Genomic DNA, 15,570 nt, shown 5'->3' on the forward strand with positions numbered 1-15,570 from the left:
TTCCTTCCATTGAGGTGGGAATGGGAAGAGAAGCGAGGAGATTGTCAGTGTAGACAATCCTTAGAGACTGTGTCTGTGAAGGGAAGAAACCACTAATCAGTGAGAGCCAGAAAGGGTTTTAAGGTTGAAAACGAGTTTTCTTCCCTGCTTTTTCCTTCTCTTCTCTTCTTTTCTCCCTCACATTCTTCATTGCTGCTTTCAAGAAAAGAGACACATGAGTAAATTTATAGGCTAAGATTCAAAATGTAGAAAAAATAAGAAGGGATACTGGCTGGCAAGATTAAATATAGAGTGACAAGTCTGTCTTTGAAAGAGGAAGAAAAAATAAGGATGAATGTAGTTAAGAATAAATTGGAGAAATAGGAAATGCAGGAAAATAATAAACTGAAAGAAAGGAAAGGAAATGGAAGAAAATCCCGTCTAATGGCCTCAGTTCTGCCTACAAAACAGTAACTAACATGTTTTGGACACTTTCTATATCACAAACATTGTTAAAATGCCTTAGGTAGATAACTCACTAAATTCTTGCCACAACCTTGTGAAGATGGAATTGTCCTGATTTTACAATTGAGGTAACTGAAAAACAGAGAAGCTAAGTCACTTGTCTGAGGTTATATGGTGACTAAGAGGCAGAACCAGGATGCAAAGCTGTGTACCATCATGCTGTACTGCTGCAAATGAGGGGCACATGGAATACTTAAGATTTCAAACACCAGTGTGTAAGGAACAGGTGCAATATATTATTGCTGAGTCACACCAAGAACTTAATTTCTGTTGGAATTCATAATTATGTTTTGCTGTTAATCTCCAAGATTAAGAGATTTCCTCTAGCAAAACTTGATTTACCGGTTATAGGAGTGGAAATGTTTGGGTGTTTGGATTGATGCAGAATTGGGGATTAGTAGTTTGGAATAGAGGTGCTTCTAGCAAGGGCGCAATTAAAGTGATGGATCATGAAGTCTAGCAGCCAAGCAGAGGGAAAAGAGAGCAGGACCAGTTAATGGAATGGGCGAAAGTGGCGCACCAATGGGCCGGAAGGTGCAAGGGGTTGAAACCAGGTACAATAAGAGGGAGTTGGAGATGTTTGGAGGATTAAAGTTGGGATTCAAGAAGGATACTTAATTTCCAATAAAACTCTAGATTTCAGAAATGAGGGCTGGCATTTGTGATGATAGGTAGGTAGTACAGTTTTGGGAGTGCATGGTTGAAATGGATTGGAGGTGAATGCTGTGGGACATGAGGTGGTCAAGCTTGAGGCTGAGAATGGCAGAGCTGCTGGATAGCTGCTGACTGGGCTTTGCCTCTCATTGGAGAATGGTGCCTGGTCGTCCTAAGGATGGTCTGCACTTTAGAAGGACACAACCCAAGTGTGGGCACTAACAGGGAAAGATACAAAAGGATAGCTGGTTTCTGATGTACAATAAAGACCACTTGATCATCTCAATAGAACATTGTGTTGTCAAAGGACAGTTGCATAGCTTATATTTTGCATTGCAGTTTTGAAAAAAAAACTTGAAGTATGAATTGGAAAAACAACACATGTCACAGGTAACTTTGGATGCTTTAGCCAAATTACAATTGGAAGAAAAGACTAAATACCCTGATGAAACCTCCTCTTCTTCTTCCTCCTCCTCCCTCTTTCTTAAGATTCTCCTGGTAATGTGCACTGTGACCCTCTCTGGACAGAGAGGCACCTGAAGATCATCAGGCATCCAGATGTGGAAGTCTATTATGACATGTGGGGATGGGGGTCGTGGGAGAAGGGCTGGAAACTTCAGTGGGACTCAGTGTGGTGTCCTCTGCTTCTCTAGCCATGTGATGGGAAACCAGTAACATGTGTTTCCTTTGTACAGCTGTACGTACCATTGTTTCTTTTTCTCCTCTGTCCATGTAGGATTTTAGGAAATCAAAGTTAGAACTGATGTAAGCTTAGAAAGCCCCACATGTGCCGGGCGCGGTGGCTGGTGCCTATAATCCCAGCACTTTGGGAGGCCGAGGTGGGTGGATCACGAGGTCAAGAGATCGAGGCCATCTTGGTCAACAAGGTGAAACCCTGTCTCTACTAAAAATACAAAAATTAGCTGGGCTTGGTGGCACGTGCCTATAGTCCCAGCTACTCGGGAGGCTGATGAAGGAGAATTGCTTGAACTCAGGAGGCGGAGGTTGTGGTGAGCCGAGATCACGCCATTGCACTCCAGCCTGGGTAACAAGAGCGAAAAAACCTCGACAAAAAAAAAAAGAAAAAAAAAAAAAAAAGAAAGCCCCACATGTGATGATATGGAGTTATTGCTCAGGCATAGAATATGTGTACTAAGTCTGATCCATAAGTGCTATGAGTATAAAATGTACTTGGTAGGGTGGTTTGGGGTGTAAGGAACAGAAACCTCGACTTGGACTGGCTTCACTTGGACTGGAATCAATTATAATGGGATCAGGTACAACCATGGCAGAGACGAGGCACTATTGTCAGATTCAGACAGCCTTACTAAGGGGAAGGAGACTTGGCTGGCACTCAAGTCCCCAGCTTCAGCATTTGATAGCAGCATGAACTTGGATGGATTACTACCTTCCAGGAGCCTCAATTTTCTCTTACAAGATTGTTGTGGGGATTGAAAGCACTTTACATAAACTCTGAGTTGCTATACAAATGTGACTTACTCATTTAATAGTAAAAATAATGATAAGGACAACAATACTTCCATTTACTGAGCATGTACATATTCCAGGCACTGGCTGGAGGCTTAACTGCATTCCCTTTATTACTCATTAAACACATAGCAAGCAATGATCGTACTCCAGGTACTCTACTAAGTACTTCATTTCCAATTTCAGTTAAGCTGAGGTCTGAAGCCTTAAGGCTCAAGGGCAGGGGCAGAGAACAGGTATGGTTTCAGTTTCACCCAGGGTTTTTTTTTTTTTTTTTGGCCTGTATTGCCAAGTAGTGGCAGCTGGCCATGGGGCCTTGGACAGTTGCTCTTCTCTCTACCAGGGACTGTCATTTGCTAACTAGTTCAGGGCTCACTGCACAGGTGATTTCCAAAACACAAGTGTATGTGTGCTTTTAAAACATTTGATGCTTTTGTTTCCACAGTTCTCTTATTTTCTGAAGTATGAGCTTTTTTCTTTTTTAAGCTTTTGAAATAGTTGAGGGATTTACAAATGCTTATTGAGTTCTTGAATATGTATTGGCTAATTTGAACCTCATGAAAAAGTGAAGCTTGAATTTGTATTGTGTTGAGGCTTAGTGACCATGGGACCTGTCAGTGAGGTTTGAAGTTAGAAAGTAGGGGACATAATTTTTTGATGTTGCAAATTGCCTTGCTTTGAGCATAATGTGACATGAACTTTTTCCATATTTTTGCTTTGTATTCTAATGATGGTTTTCCTGAAGCAGTTTTGGTAGGTGGGTCAAAGGGATTGAACTTTTTATACAGATTGCCTGATTGGTTTGTGGAAGCTTTTTGGATGGTGACAATGATATATATGTAGTTCTATTTTAGAAATATGCATTTTTCTCTTTGTATGTTTTTTTTTTTTGTTCGAGATGGAGTCTTGCTCTGTCACCCAGGCTGGCATGCAATGGCACAATCTCGGCTCACTGCAACCTCCGCCTCCTGGGTTGAAGCAATTCTCCTGCCTCAGCCTCCTGAGTAGCTGGGATTACAGGCACCCACTACCACACCCAGCTAATTTTTGTATTTTTAGTACAGATGGGATTTTACTATGTTGGCCAGGCTGGTCTCGAATTCCTGACCTTGTGATCCGCCCACCCTGGCCTCCCAAAGTACTGAGATTACAGGTGTGAGCCATCATGCCCGGGCTTTGTATGATGTTTTATATGTCTGGAATCATAAAAGATTTCCAGAAAATCTGAATCGTTCTGTTGCCATGTAACATTCTTTTCCTTGGACCCTCTACTCCCTGCAATGACAATAAAAACGGTGTTTCCATGGTTCAGCCTGTACTAAAACTTGAGGAAATCCAGTCCACATCAATTCCTGCCTATTAGTTCATAAAGTCTTGGGGGGAAACTAAAGTTGTGCATCTGAATTAATCCTCGCATTGGTATGAGTTCCTTCTCAAGAGGCTTCCTGCTCCTGTGTATACACTCCCTGAGGGCCTGTATTTCAGACACATCTGCTTTTTATTTATAGTTCTGGTTCTCATACTGGATGTCTGCTTTATTCTCAAACAATTTATGAGGAAGTTGATAGGGAAAAAGAATTGGGAGATACCAGATTTTGCTGATGGGGTATTTTTTCTCTCTCAACTTTTGTGTTAGGTTCAGGGGATACATGTGCAGGTTTGTTCCATGGGTAAATTGTGTGTCAGTAGGGTTTGGTGTATAAATGATTTTTTTCACCCAGGTGGTGAGGATAGTATCCGATACGTAGTTTTTTGACCCTTGCCTTTTTCCCACCATGCCCCTTCAAGTAGGCCCCAGTGTCTATTGTTCCCATGTTTGTGACACATTATCAATATGGGATATGTGTTTTGGAATTGTGGTGAAAGTGACAAGACTTTCATTCATATAACTGAATGTCCTATATAATTCTTTCAACAATTCCTAAAATACTTCTCTTCCCCAACTCTTCCTACCTGCCCTAAGATATACTGATGCTGAAGCTATGTAGCAACCACCACTATTCTAAAATATATTTTAAAAATATCATAGTTGTGATCATAGTGTATATTTAGTATATAATATATATTGAGTGTTTATGTTTTGTTTTCTGCCTGTACATTTCCCCAGGCAATTTCAACTCCTTAATGGGTTAGATATGATAATAGGATAAAGCAGAAAGTGGGACCACTCCTGCCACATAAGGGTCCACCAGCAGTGACCACAAGTGTGGCCAGGATTGTTGGGAAGGTGGAAAGAGAGTGCTCTTTGCAGGAGGGCTCCAGAGTAACCCTATGAGTAGGTAGAAAATGGAGGCCTAGGAGGTCACTTGTTCCAGGTTACACAGCAAGTCAGTGGGAAAGCCTGGATTTCACCCCTAATCTTTCTAAATCCAACTTGCATGTTCTTCACTTTTCTTGGTTTCTTTTTCCAGATTTGAATTTTTAAAATTACCTCTAAAATAATCCATAATTTAGAGAAGGGCATAAGGGGGATGCTGCTCCCTCCACCGCCTCTCATTCCTCAGGCTTGCACTGTAAACAGTTTGGTGTGCTCCCAGGCCACCTTCCTTTCATGTACAGATTTCCTAAGGAAGCCAGCTGTGCCTCTCTCCAGCCAGACAGAACAGCTGCTGGGGGTAGGGTGCAGCTTGTTTTTTCCGGGGCCTACCTGGGTGAGGCTTGTGGCATGCTGGGCTCTGGGGACCAGGACACACTGAAGTTTAACAGCAACAAAGAGAGCCAGAGTTCCCTGACACCCAACCCTTTTGGGAATGGAGAGCTCTTTGTGCTTGCTGGCTTTCTGCCTGCACTGTTCTGACTTCCCACTTGGGAAGTCAGCTTGGGTGTCAGAGTGAGACCCTGTCTCTAAAAAAAAGAAAAGAAAAGGTGGTATGCTAGGTAGTAAGAATGTACATTTCTATTCTGTCCCATCGCCCTGCCTGCCCCCATAGAACTCAATAAGCTATTTTCTTTTTCTTTCTTTCTTTCTTTTTTCTTTTTTTTTTTTTGAGATGGGGTTTCACTTTGTCACCCAGGCTGGAGTACAGTGGCACAGTTATAGCTCAGTGCAGCTTTGAACTCCTGGGCTCGAGGGATTCTCCTAACTTATCCTCCTAAGTAGGTGGGATCTGACATAACTTCTTGATTTAAAAAGCAGAGAACAGAGCCCCTTACCAGTGGAGGGATTCCGGGAGGCCCAGGGACTGCCTCTTGTTTATCACTGTTTGTCCTGTGACTGCACTTATTGATGCCCAGCTACTGTTGCATGAAAGGAGTGAAGAAGCCCTAACACTAGTTCTGCAGGTAAATCATTTGAGTGACTTTGAGCAAGTCACTTCAAGATTAGACAGCTAGTCTGTTTTCCCCAAGACTAAGGTGCCCTTTTTTCCTTCCTTATTTTAGTGTTTCTGAAATAAGATGTGATTGGCATCTTAGGTGTATATATTTAATATAGTAGTGTTTCTTAATTTGTCCTTTTTCTTGAAACGTTGTAATAGATGGATAACTCACAGTTTATGTTATTCTAGGACTGTGGGAATATGGAAATCATTTTCTTAAAGAATAGTTGGGAGAGCAGCTACCTCCTATGAACTGTGAAGTGTTATATAAATGTTTCTCAAACATGAGAAAACTGCCCAGCTGTGTTGTTACTGCCAACTACCCCTGTGTCATTATTTCTCAGAGATGCCCAGACAGGAACTTCTTCATTTAAAAAGTAGTGACATTCTTCTATTCAATAAAGTTGGAGACAGGTATAATGGCTCATCCTTGTAACCTTAGGGGTTTGGGAGGCCAAGGCAGGAGGACTGTTTAAGGCTAGGAGTTGAGACTAGCCTGGACAACATAGGGAGGCCCTAGTCTCTGCAAAAAAAAAAAAAAAAAATTAAATTACCTGGGTAAGTGGCATGTGGTTATAGTCCTGGCTACTTGAGAGGCTGAGGCAGTAGGATTGCTTGAGCCCAGGAGAGGTTACAATGTGCTATGATTGTGCTACTGCATTCTAGCTGGGGTGTCAGAGTGAGATCCTGTCTCAAAAAAAAAAAAAAAAAGAAATGGTGGTATTCTAGGTAATGAGAATGTACATTTCTATAGTAAGAATGTACATTTCTATTCTGTCCTGTTGCCCTGCCCGCCTCCCCATAGAACTTAATAAGCTATTTTCTTTTTCTTTCTTTTTTGAGATGAGGTTTTACCTTGTCACCCAGGCTGGAGTACAGAGGCACAATTATAGCTCACTGCAGCCTTGAACTCCTGGGATCAAGGGATCCTTTTGCCTTATCCTCCTAAGTAGATGGGATTACAGGCACACGCCACTGCACCTGGCTAGTTTAAAAAATTTTTCCACAGAGACAGAGTCTTTATATGTTGCCCACGCTAATCTCAAACCCCTGGCCTCAAGTGATCATCCTGCCTCAGCCTCCCGAAGTGCTGGGGTTACAGGTATGAGCCATCATGCCTGGTACAATTTTTATTTCAAATTAAACAAACAAGCAAACATGACTTTTAAACATTTGAATTTTTCTTAAATTAAGCCTTAGCAAGAATTAATTGCTTACTATGGATTTAGTGGATTCCTGGCCCTTACTGAAATATCAGTAGGGCCAGAAAACTCTTGCAACAGAATGTTAGTCCAAAAATAAGTGTTGCCATTCAAATTTAAAACCAAGAAGCCATTGAGTGCCTACAGTCTGCCAGGCAGCATCAGAGGATCAAGAAACAATTACTCAGACACTCTATTCCTGTCCAGATGGAGTTCAGTTTGGAAGGAGCAAAGGATGCATAGCCTAAGAACTGAGCTAAAATTTCACTTTCCAGCTTAATTCAGCCAATTTGCCCTAATACCGAGTCTGAAGGAGTTTATAGTCTGGTAGGAAACGATTTACCTTGCCAGTTAAAAACATGGTGCTAACCAAATCACAAGTGGAAACAAGATCACAGAGAAAGTATTTACCTTCCTAAAATAAATCTCATCAGTTATTTAGAATTTCTATTTTCAAGTTAATGGTCTGGCACAGCATTTAAACCAGAGGTTGCAAAGACAGATGTTTTTGGGGCCTCCGGCATGAAGTAGCTGAGTGGTGACATCATCGGGAAGGACTGGAGCACAGCCAAATCAGAGAGGACACGTCAGGGCTCATTCTCTCACCGACATATCTCAATCTCTCATTTGACGGATACTTAAGTTCCTCTCTTGGTGATAGGGATAGATCCGTGAACAAAATCAACAAAAATTCCTGCCTTTTGGAGTTTACATTCTAATCTGCTGCTGCCTTAGAAAACAAAGAACTAATAAGAGTAAATGAGTCAGACACACTGGTGTGTTCCTGTGAGTAAATTGTATGGATGTAGATTTTGTTAGCTTTTAGGCCTTTTTCACACAGCTAAGATTCTGCATAAATAAGATTTACTATATAATATAAGTAGAGGTAGTTTATTTTTGGCATTCTGCTTGGTCTGGTGCTATAACATCCCAAATGACCATAATTATATTACTGGCTCTGCAAGGTAGTACCTGGTTTATTTAATTCTAGTCTTGCTGTTTAATTGAAAATAAAAGCTCATTGTGAAAAATCCCATTTCTTTCTCCTGTTATGATACTGATTGTGATGGCTTTCTGTGGTTAATTCATGATGACTTAGTGATTTATCAAGGCTACAGTCATGAATTCCATGGCTCTGGGCTGGAGAGTGCAGGGGCTGCTCTTGCAGGCCTGGTTTTCTTTGGGCAACACAAGCAGGGCTTTCTGCACTGTGACTCTGATGAGGTCACTGTAATAACAAGACTGGGAGCTTGGACCTGAGAAACCATATGCCTCTTCTTGAGCTGCTTGTGGGAAAACAGGGATAAGAAGCATCTGGGACTGCACTTATCTTCAACAAGTGGAACTTCTGCTGTGTCTGTAAAGTGAGGCAAAATGGGTCATTGTTGAGAGAGAAAAAGCAGGCGGCTGGAGGGGAATAGAGCCCTCTGACATTGACTTCAATACCCTGAGTGGCTGTGTTTTAGCAAATGAGTGAATACGGAGGATATGGATGTCTGTGGCATGGATTCCTGTTTCAGGAGCCTCTTTGCATGTGAACCTAGGAGCACATTCATTCTGCCAAATGAGGGTCTTATTATTCCAGATGTGGGGATTTTCTACTGGAGGGATTTGAGAGTCCTGACAGGCTGTACGTATTACAGAAGTGGTCTTGGGAAATCCACGTGCCCTCATGTAATCACATCATCCACTGAAATTGCTGCCCAGCACCTAACAGTCCTCTTTTCGTTTTCTTATTTTTGAGTTGGAGTCTTGCTTTGTTGCCCAAGCTGGAGTGCAGTGGCGCAATCTTGGGTCACTGTAATCTCTGCCTCCTGGGTTCAAGCCATTCTCTACACCTCAGGTGATCCGCCTGCCTTGACCTCCCAAAGTCCTAGAATTACAGACATGAGCCACTATGCTCAGCCTGCTCCTTTTCACCTCTACAAAGTACAGTGGGCACTATTGTGGATTGATGGTTTGTCTCCCCCAGATTTATATGTTTAAGCCCTATAAACATTGGGGAGACATTGTCACCCCCAATGTGATAGTATTTGGAAGTGGGGCCTTTGGGATGTGATTAGGTTTAGATGAGGTCGCAAGGGTGGAGGCCTCATGATGGAATTAGCGTCCAGATGAGAAGAGGAAGACAGAAAAATCTGTCTCTCCCCATATATGCTCTGAGAAAAGGCCATGTAAGCAAGCACACAACTAGAGGGCCATTGTTTACAGGCCAGGAAAAGAGCCTTCACCGGAACCCAAGCATGCTGGCACCCTATTCTCAGACACCCAACCTCCAGAACTTTAAGAAAAGCAAGTATGTGTTGCTTAAGCCACTAGCCTATGGGACTTTGTTTTAGCAACCTGAGCTAAGACAGGCACAGTCCTCTGATAGTATCATTTCTTTCTTCTTTGACTTTAGTGACACCAAACTCTCCTGGACTTCTTTTTATCTTTCTGGCCACAGTTTCTCAATTTCCTTACAATTGCCTCTTTTCCTAACCCTTCCTAATCCCTCTTTTCTTCCACCTACCCACAAGGCACCTTGCTAGTTTTAGGGTCTGTAGACCAGCAAAGGCATCAGTTGTGAGCTTATCAGAAATGTCAATTTCAGATTCCACCCAAACTGCCGAATCTGAATCTGCCATTTAACAGGCAGTACCTAGGAAAATCTGAGAAGCCTTGCTCTTTAGGATTTCAGTTGCCAACTGAATGCTCTGACCTCGAAGTATACATCTGGACACTAGATCTCTCTCTTGGGCTCTTGACCAGTTCATCTAACAGGCCCATCTAGAGGTCCCACAGGGATATCACACTTTTATCTACCCAGAGTCTGACTTCTCTTTCCCCAAATATGCCCCTCCTTCTTTGGGCAAGCAACAAAATATAGGACCTTTCCAGAAAGTTTTACTTAAGAATGCCCATTTAACCACATATTCCTGGGTTAAATGGTTTCATTGGGGTCAGGGCTAATTGTCAGCTAGTGGGCACTGGTCTGGCTAGCCCCTTGTTCTACTGATTTCTGATTTCTCAGTGTTATCAGCCTCTTGCTAAATATTTTAAATTTTACTCATCAAGTCACATTTGATTAGTAACAAGTCTAACATTTTATCCTCTGTGATATTTCAAGGTGTACATTTTATAAATATTTTATATTAAGTATTAATTATATTTGTTATTCATTACAAATGCAAGTGATTGATAAATATTTTTAATGGTGAAGAAATATGATATTCTCTAATTTTAGTGTCAGATTTTAAAAATATTTTTGAATGTGAGTGAGTCCAAAGGAAGAACCATCGGGAATGTAGTGTGACCTGATACATCATGTGATTGAATCACACATCTTTTTGGGAAAGAGAAATCAGAGACAACCTAACTGTCCAACAATAGGGGATTGGTGAAGTCAATTACAGTGTGTTCAAACAATCAAATACTTTGCAAGCATTAAAATGATCAGACAGTACATTTATTAACATATATATCCATGGTATCATATTATGTGAAAAGAGCAAATATAGATAAAATGATCAAAGTTTTGTTTTTTTAAAAAAATTATGGTAAATGTACATAATATGAAATTTACTATTTTAACCATTTCTAAGGCATAATTTTGTGTCAGTAAGTAGTCAATAGGAAAAACAAACTCTTTTCCTCTCTAGTCTATTCTCAATACTTGACTTTGACACCAGATGTGTGGGGGTTTTTCACACTGAGCAGTCATTCAGTTCTCTGGGTGATTCAGATACCACCTGGGTGTCCTGCAATTTAACTCAGTTCTGAAATTATCTACCTTAAGATAGCAGATCCTACAGGTTAAGGGTTCTGTCCCATAAGACTGCCACACTTAAGATGCCAATTCCAAGTCTAGGTTGTTAACCATACTTTGACCTGACCTGCTATAAATCAGAGGTTTCAAGCCCCTCTTGGGTTTGATCGTTAGCTAGAATGGCTCACAGAACTCAGGAAAACAATCTACTTACTAGATTAGCAGTTTATTACAAAGGATATATTTGAAAGATGCAAATGAACAGCCCAATGAAGAGGTACATAGGGCAAGGTCTAGGAGGTTCCCAAGCTTCTCTTCTCCCAGACCTTTGGCTTGTGGATGAATTCTTATTCACCAGCTTGGAGGCTCTCTGAACACTGTCCTTTTGGATTTTAGTGGAGGCATAATTTCATAGGCAATATTAATTGACCATTGATGGTTAAGTCAGTCTCCAGGACCTATTCCCTTTCCTAAGGTCAAGGGTGGCTGAGGTTGGGGCTGAAAATTCCCACCCTTTAATCACAAGTTTGGCTTCCCTGCAATCAGCCCCCAACCTGAGGCTGCCCAGGAGCTCCCAACCACTAGTCATCTCATTAGTGTGCAAGAAGAAACGTCACTTACAAGGCTTGAGGTTTTCTTAAAATTCCTTGTGGCACGGAGTGCAGACACCAAATATTTCTCACACTATTAGAAGTACGTTCACCATTTGCATTGTTGTACATTCATTGCTACCATCCATCTCCAGAACTTTTTCGTTTTCCCAGACTGAAACTCTGTGCCCATTAAACACTAACTCCCCATTCTTCTTTCCCTCAGTCCCTGGCAACCACCTTCGACTTCTCGTGTCTATGAGTTTGACTACCCTAAGGACCTCACATAAGTGGAATCGTACTATATTTGTCTTTTTGTGACTAGCTTTTTTTTTCTTAGCATAATGTCTTCAGGCTTCATTCATTGTGTAATATATGTCAGAATGTCCTTCATTTATAAGGCTGAATAATGCATTGTGTACCACATTTTGTCTATTGATTCATCCATCAATAAACACATCTTTTGCTTCCATTTTGGGGCTATTGTGAATAATGTGTCTATAAACATGGGTGTACAAATATTTGTTTGAGTCCCTGCTTTTAATTCTTTTGGGTATATAACTGAAAGTGGAATTGCTGGATCATATGGTAATTGTGGTTTTTGTTGTTGTTGTTGTGTTGTTTTTTTTTGTTTTTTTTTTTTTTTGAGACAGAGTCTTGCTCTGTTACCCAGGTTGGAGTGCAGTGGCATAATCTTGGCTCATTGCAACCTCCACCTTCTGGGTTCAAGCAGTTCTCTTGTCTCAGCCTCCCTAGTAGCTGGGACTACAGTCACACACCACAATGCCCAGCTAATTTTTGTGTTTTTAATAGAGACAGGGTTTGATCATATTGGTCAGGCTAGTCTCAAACTGCTGATCTCAAGTGATCCACCTGCCTCGGTCTCCCAAAGTACTGGGATTGCAGGCATGAGCCACTGCACCTGACCAGGTAATTCTGTTTTTAATATTTTGAGGAACCACCATACTGTTTCTTACAGGGGCTGTTCTGTTTTACGGTTCCACCGGTATTGCACAAGAGTTCAAATTTCTCACATCCTTACGAACACTTTCTATTTTCATTAAAAAAAATAATAGCCATTGTAAGGAATGCGACTCCACAGTTTTGTTTTTTAAAATATATATTTACATACATATATAAGCATGTAAAATAATTTTTCAAAGTATGGATTCCACATAAAAGTAGTGCCTATTTGGGCGGCAGGTGTGGATGATTTTTATGGTCTTTTTGCTCTATTTTCTCCTTTTTCTGCGTCAAGGATGTATAACACGTGTAATTAAAAATGCTTGACACTCAGAATTGAGCTGCATCAATTCAGAGGTTGACAGCAACTTCCATTTGCTCTGTCTGCTCAGCCTTCACCTGGGTTGTCATCTTTCTTGACTTGGGACTTATGCTGCCCGGCACACTCTGTACCCTGGGTCCCTCTGATGATGTTCTGGTACTTGAAACTGCACGTTCCTCTGCCCTGTGAAGCAGAACCAGGGCTTTCTGGCAGTGGATTAGACTCTCGCAGCATTGTAATCAGGCCTCAGCATGTGTCTTTCCACTGCTGTCATCCACCTTCCTCCCCGATCTTGGTTTTTAGTGCAAAGAAATCTTCTTTTTGGGTTTGTTCACTCACCAAGGTTTTGGCTGGTCATCTTAGTTAATTACACCTGGGAGAGTACTTTCTTCCTAGTCTGTGACACTGTATGTTCTGTAGTTTTCTGAAGACTTTTGAGGCTCATAGCAAGTATTTATGTCAGCATCAAAAGCAATAATGATTCCATATGTACCAACTTGGAAAAAGCAGAAAATCTTAGAGCCAATTACTGCCTTTATGAAAACAAGGGTTGTCCAGGGTAGAATATTATATATATATTTTTTCTTTCAGTTTCTGTATTTGATTATGGACCTGCTGAAAGGGTAGGTTGGAAGTATGTTTGTGTTTTAGGGTTAGAGGGCTTGATGAACTAGGGAACAGGTGATAAGGAAAGGCACTAGTGAAGAGCCTCTTTGCAACTAGTTAATGGACTCTTTACATGAGACTGACTGTTTTAATCAATGATCAGTGACCTTTTAGGGGAGCCATTTTTGTTTTGTTTTGACAGGATGATTCTGCCTGCTTAGTTGCAGGGCCAAGAATTTGAAGCAAAGGAAAAGGGACTTTCAGAGCTGTTCGAACTTGAACTATTTTGTGTAGCTATGGAAAAGGGTGGTAAAATCTGATGAGTAATTTTGAGGCCTCATAGAGATGGAAGTTGAAGCTGAGGAAATTGTGTATTGGGAAGGCATGAGAGTAAAATTCCATTTCTTAATCATCTTGTAACTGAACAAGACATTGCTGTTCATTTTCTCTTGACATGTCTTCCTCATGCTGTTTTCTGCATAATTCTCAAATGAGAAGTATTTGATACCCTGGGGTTTTGGCTTACTCTCGACTTCCTCCTTCACTTCCAGCCTCTGGTGATAGACTTATCTTCCTCTACAGCCTCTGCTCAGGCCTCCCACTCCTTCCTATAACTGAGGCCCCAGCTGGCTACAGTGGCCTCTGTGGCCCAAATTATATGGGAACAGTTGCAGAGTCCACCACAAGCATCTTTATTTCCAGTCTCTTCTTAATCTTACTGTGGACTTGCCTTCTCCAGTGACTCTGAACGCACCCACCCTTCTTGATCCACCTGGCCCTGTGGTCTTTTCAGACCACTGTTTCTGACTCACCGCATCTCTTCGTCATTTGGGCTCATCTAGAAGTCCATATGCTCTATGCCCTTACTGGACTTCTCCTTCTTTCTCTACCCCTACGGCGTGAAATCACTTCATGTTTCGTCTACTTCATCATGCTGTGCGTCTGCATGGAAGAAGCAGAAAGCCGTTAAGAGAGAGGTCTTGGACAGGTTAATGGGATTTTATGGGGACCTTTTATAATTCTAAGTGGGATTGGAACAGCAACTATGGATTAAAGGGTATTACATTCATTGTTTGTGGGTTTTCCTATTTAACAAAGTGAGTCACCACCTTTTCAGTCTTTTTCAAATAAAACAAGGCCTGTGTTTACATAAGGATGCCATAAATATGCCTTTAGTAAGGCATATTTAATGTAAAAGAAAAATAATGTAAAAAAGAAAAAGCAGGAATCAATTAAATGAGAAATAAGTGACTCTGATGTGTTTATGATGTTCTAAGATTTGTTATGCAAAGAGAATGTTGCCTTGTTCTCTCTCATCCTATTTCTAGTGACTTGGGGCTGCTTTTGAGAACATTCACCGGAAAGAGATGAACTAAGTGCTTGTCTGTTTTGACAAGGTACTTATTGCCAAATAGGAACCCCCTGATCCTGATCATGGATTGTAGTTTTGATTGTAGTTAGAACACATTTCCTACAAGCTTTGCTGATCACCATTGCTCATCTTTTCAGCCTTTAAGAGAAAGGAGAAAGCACTGTTGGCTTCCTTGGACAGATGGAAGCCTAGTTGACATGAAGTTGGGGAATTCCTGATCCTCTGCCAAATTAATATTTATGAATCATGTTGGTCTCAATCTGTGACAACCATTATGATTTGGCAGCTGGAAACTTAAATGCACACTCCTTATGGAAGGGGTGTTGACTTAGCAGTGCCTGGCATATGTAGAGCCAAGATGACTGATGTTTATTTGCTTCTGCAGTCCTCAGGGCTCAAGGCATGTGACACATTTCTGATCACTCTCTAGGGTGTGGCTCTGAAATGCTGCAAACTCATGGGCAAGCTGCTGAGTTCTGCTTAGAAGCTTTGCCCATAAGCAAGTGAATGCATGCAGGATCTAATTTTCAGTTGTACTAGGAATTTCTGTGGGCATTACTTTTTTTTTTGAGACGGAGTCTCGCACTGTTGCCTGGGCTGTAGTGCAATGGCACGATATCGGCTCACTGCAATCTGTGCCTCCCAGGTTCAAGCAATTCTCTGGCCTCAGACTCCCAAGTAGCTGGGATTACCGGTGTGTGCCACCATGCCTGGCTAATTTTTTTGCATCTTTAGTAGAGATGAGGTTTTACCATGTTGGCCAGGGTGGTCTTGAACTCCTGACCTCGTGATCCACCCGCCTTG

General features: G+C 41.5%; 1 protein-coding gene across 1 annotated transcript in view; it reads left to right on the forward strand.

The window, feature by feature from the left end:
- Nucleotides 1–15,570, forward strand: part of SLC16A12 (solute carrier family 16 member 12) — a 92,493-nt gene that overhangs the window by 2,258 nt on the left and 74,665 nt on the right. The gene's annotated exons all lie outside the window — the stretch shown is intronic.

Source organism: Sapajus apella, unplaced genomic scaffold (assembly GCF_009761245.1).
Source record: "Sapajus apella isolate SASKATOON/1434 unplaced genomic scaffold, GSC_monkey_1.0 scaffold58, whole genome shotgun sequence".
Classification (NCBI taxonomy): domain Eukaryota; kingdom Metazoa; phylum Chordata; class Mammalia; order Primates; family Cebidae; genus Sapajus; species Sapajus apella.